The 5000-nt window shown below is 51.6% G+C and overlaps 1 non-coding gene across 1 annotated transcript in view; it reads left to right on the forward strand.

The window, feature by feature from the left end:
• Nucleotides 1-4484: 4484 nt before the first annotated feature.
• LOC124774700 overlaps nucleotides 4485-5000 on the forward strand; it is a 1909-nt gene continuing 1393 nt past the window's right edge. Inside the window, exon 1 of the ribosomal RNA XR_007015448.1 lies at nucleotides 4485-5000. This exon is cut by the window's right edge and continues 1393 nt beyond it. This is a non-coding gene — a ribosomal RNA (small subunit ribosomal RNA).

The raw sequence follows: 5000 nt of genomic DNA on the forward strand, positions 1-5000 counted from the left end.
ATCAAACTACAGAATATATATACAACTGTCCGTATACATGCTGAAAGAGTCTGCCCACAATGGGAACCACACGTCAGCCAGCCACTCTGATCACGCACCACTCTCTGCTTCTAACGGGCGCACATACAATATGTAAGCACCAGCATGGAACAACATCCAGTGCATCCTCTCCGCCACATTACACAATCCACACTATCACAACCAGACCAGGAGGTCCATGCGGAAAATACAATATCCCACCCTTTCGACATCCACCATTGCGCAGATCAGGCACCAACACCCACACATGTCCTATACAACGGTGCACCCAACATCACAATAGTACCTCCTGTCACAGCGCACAAACAATGACATGAGTCAAAGACACAGGTCTGACACAAGCATAGAATTGGAGCGCCGCCTCTAATAAGCCAAAGGTGCATCCTGACGTGACAAATCTGATCATGTCACAAGCATTCACTTACTATAATCACTATCAACGAACCTGCCGCCCCCGCCCCCCCCTACACCTTTCCTTACAACAACGTGTAACCTAACCTAACCTAACCTATGTTGTACCTTAACCTAACCTATGTTGTACCTTAACCTAACCTATGTTGTACCTTAACCTAACCTATGTTGTACCTTAACCTAACCTATGTTGTGCCTTAACCTAACCTATGTTGTGCCTTAACCTAACCTATGTTGTGCCTTAACCTAACCTATGTTGTGCCTTAACCTAACCTATGTTGTGCCTTAACCTAACCTATGTTGTGCCTTAACCTAACCTATGTTGTGCCTTAACCTAACCTATGTTGTGCCTTAACCTAACCTATGTTGTGCCTTAACCTAACCTATGTTGTGCCTTAACCTAACCCATGTTGTGCCTTAACCTAACCCATGTTGTGCCTTAACCTAACCCATGTTGTGCCTTAACCTAACCCATGTTGTGCCTTAACCTAACCCATGTTGTGCCTTAACCTAACCCATGTTGTGCCTTAACCTAACCCATGTTGTGCCTTAACCTAACCCATGTTGTGCCTTAACCTAACCCATGTTGTGCCTTAACCTAACCCATGTTGTGCCTTAACCTAACCCATGTTGTGCCTTAACCTAACCCATGTTGTGCCTTAACCTAACCCATGTTGTGCCTTAACCTAACCCATGTTGTGCCTTAACCTAACCCATGTTGTGCCTTAACCTAACCCATGTTGTGCCTTAACCTAACCCATGTTGTGCCTTAACCTAACCTATGTTGTGCCTTAACCTAACCTATGTTGTGCCTTAACCTAACCCATGTTGTGCCTTAACCTAACCCATGTTGTGCCTTAACCTAACCCATGTTGTGCCTTAACCTAACCCATGTTGTGCCTTAACCTAACCCATGTTGTGCCTTAACCTAACCCATGTTGTGCCTTAACCTAACCCATGTTGTGCCTTAACCTAACCCATGTTGTGCCTTAACCTAACCCATGTTGTGCCTTAACCTAACCCATGTTGTGCCTTAACCTAACCCATGTTGTGCCTTAACCTAACCCATGTTGTGCCTTAACCTAACCCATGTTGTGCCTTAACCTAACCCATGTTGTGCCTTAACCTAACCCATGTTGTGCCTTAACCTAACCCATGTTGTGCCTTAACCTAACCCATGTTGTGCCTTAACCTAACCCATGTTGTGCCTTAACCTAACCCATGTTGTGCCTTAACCTAACCCATGTTGTGCCTTAACCTAACCCATGTTGTGCCTTAACCTAACCCATGTTGTGCCTTAACCTAACCCATGTTGTGCCTTAACCTAACCCATGTTGTGCCTTAACCTAACCCATGTTGTGCCTTAACCTAACCCATGTTGTGCCTTAACCTAACCCATGTTGTGCCTTAACCTAACCCATGTTGTGCCTTAACCTAACCCATGTTGTGCCTTAACCTAACCCATGTTGTGCCTTAACCTAACCCATGTTGTGCCTTAACCTAACCCATGTTGTGCCTTAACCTAACCCATGTTGTGCCTTAACCTAACCCATGTTGTGCCTTAACCTAACCCATGTTGTGCCTTAACCTAACCCATGTTGTGCCTTAACCTAACCCATGTTGTGCCTTAACCTAACCCATGTTGTGCCTTAACCTAACCCATGTTGTGCCTTAACCTAACCCATGTTGTGCCTTAACCTAACCCATGTTGTGCCTTAACCTAACCCATGTTGTGCCTTAACCTAACCCATGTTGTGCCTTAACCTAACCCATGTTGTGCCTTAACCTAACCCATGTTGTGCCTTAACCTAACCCATGTTGTGCCTTAACCTAACCCATGTTGTGCCTTAACCTAACCCATGTTGTGCCTTAACCTAACCCATGTTGTGCCTTAACCTAACCCATGTTGTGCCTTAACCTAACCCATGTTGTGCCTTAACCTAACCCATGTTGTGCCTTAACCTAACCCATGTTGTGCCTTAACCTAACCCATGTTGTGCCTTAACCTAACCCATGTTGTGCCTTAACCTAACCCATGTTGTGCCTTAACCTAACCCATGTTGTGCCTTAACCTAACCCATGTCGTGCCTTAACCTAACCCATGTCGTGCCTTAACCTAACCCATGTCGTGCCTTAACCTAACCCATGTCGTGCCTTAACCTAACCCACGTCGTGCCTTAACCTAACCCACGTTGTCGCCTAACGTAACCCACGTTGTCGCCTAACGTAACCCACGTTGTCGCCTAAACCTGCTCTGTAATTGTTATACGACTCGTTCAATTAGTGTAGTGTTGCCCACCCGCAACCCTCGCAATATAGTTCGCTACTCGCACTCCCCGCTCCCCTGTGTATCGCTTCATGTTAAACACCTTGCAAGTCTTGCTCACTTTCCACATGCTCCTGCTGTACACTGTAATGTGGATGGCAGCAGGACGTACATGCCGCCCCTCCCCACGTCCCCACCTTGCCCCCTGCCTTCGCAAGCTGGTTGGTGAGAACTTTGCATGTTCAATGCCCTCCGCATGCGACGTACTCAGGCTACGTTGTGGTGCGGCCTGTGTCAACTGTCCGCTAATGTCGTACGCGTAAACCACAATCTGTACTGCACATTCGTCCTTATGTACTGAATGATACATCGTGGCACATGTGTGACCGTACAACGACTGCGCCCAAAAACGGCGGACCATACAGTGCAAATATTGTGCACGCAGCTACGTGTCGTCTCCCTATGAGAGCTGGATTGCAGTGTGGTACGCCATAGAGACGTGTGGGAGGAACGGACGCCGTGGATGGCGATCAGCATGAGCTGTCTGTTGATGTATTCGGACCTAGTCGTCTCTCCTCACACACCGTGATGGCATGGTGCACCGCGTTCCATATCTGCGACATGCTACAGAGGCCGGTTGACAGTCGTTCGAGCAATGGACATCGCATACGTACGGGGGCCACCTTCCACGTATTGTCTAGGCGTGCACATTTTGTTGCGTGTATGTGGGCAGACGTAGTGTGGCGTGACACCTGACACAGGCATGCAATAATCGTGGAAGTTGCAAATGGCGATGGACGCCTGCGTTTTCTGGTGAAGTTACGCAAATGAACAAATGGTAACCTGTTGTGGTGCGGTTGTTCTCGCTAGGGGTGAATCGGTGATGGCGACGATAGGTTGAGGTACTAACCGGTTGTTCCAGCGATACCCACCATGCCGACGAAACTGAACGGCATCTGGGTGTGAAGCGATACGCGGCGGTGGCTGGGTGGGACCGTCCCCGGCCGGTGAGGGGGCGCCTCCCGGCGTGCTGGCCGCGCGGTGCGTGGGCGCACGCGCTACAGCCGGCTGGTGGGGGCGGCCAGTGGCAGGCGCGCCGGCCGACGGACGCGGCAGGCGTCGCAGCTGCGCGCCGGCGCACCCTGCGCGCGGCGCCGTGCGGCCAAAGTAGGTCCTCGCGGGCCCGGTGCGAAGCGCGGTGGACATCTTCAGTGTGCTGGTCCGATTGAGGACTGTGTGCGTTGAGGATGCGCTGCCGCCCGGCGCTCGGCGCCGCGACGCCGTCTGCTGCTCGGTCGCCCCAGCGGTTCTCGCTGGTGGTTTGTATCGCAGCTGTGCGGATGTGTTGGCGCGTGCGCTGTGCTGGGAGAGTTCGCTTCGGCACCCAAGTGGGGCTTTTGTCCTTCTGTGGCGCTGGCGTTGGAGCTGCCGGTCACCGTAGGTGGCGCGTGTTGTCTCCCGCCGGCAATGCCACGACAGCACGCTCCCGGGCCTCTGTCGGCAGCGGCAAGTTCAGTTGGGAGCACGGGTGGTCGCACCGAAAGCGTCTACTCGCCTAACTCCGGGCGATTGCGCCTCTCTCGAACCCGACCAAGTACTTGGGACGGCGCTGCGCGCCGCCGGGACCTGAGAGGGTTTCGAGGTGTATTGTGCAGGGGAGCTCAGCCTCCTCCTGTTTGCAGAATGATTGAGCGGACGCTTGCGTGTTCGCGCGGGCCCCCGGGACACACTCCCGGGCGGCCGGCTGCTCAGCTCTAGTTGACGCAGCTCCCTGGTTGATCCTGCCAGTAGTCATATGCTTGTCTCAAAGATTAAGCCATGCATGTCTCAGTACAAGCCGCATTAAGGTGAAACCGCGAATGGCTCATTAAATCAGTTATGGTTCCTTAGATCGTACCCACGTTACTTGGATAACTGTGGTAATTCTAGAGCTAATACATGCAAACAGAGTCCCGACCAGAGATGGAAGGGACGCTTTTATTAGATCAAAACCAATCGGTCGGCTCGTCCGGTCCGTTTGCCTTGGTGACTCTGAATAACTTTGGGCTGATCGCACGGTCCTCGTACCGGCGACGCATCTTTCAAATGTCTGCCTTATCAACTGTCGATGGTAGGTTCTGCGCCTACCATGGTTGTAACGGGTAACGGGGAATCAGGGTTCGATTCCGGAGAGGGAGCCTGAGAAACGGCTACCACATCCAAGGAAGGCAGCAGGCGCGCAAATTACCCACTCCCGGCACGGGGAGGTAGTGACGAAAAATAACGATACGGGACTCATCCGAGG

This window comes from Schistocerca piceifrons, unplaced genomic scaffold (assembly GCF_021461385.2).
Source record: "Schistocerca piceifrons isolate TAMUIC-IGC-003096 unplaced genomic scaffold, iqSchPice1.1 HiC_scaffold_968, whole genome shotgun sequence".
Lineage (NCBI taxonomy): Eukaryota > Metazoa > Arthropoda > Insecta > Orthoptera > Acrididae > Schistocerca > Schistocerca piceifrons.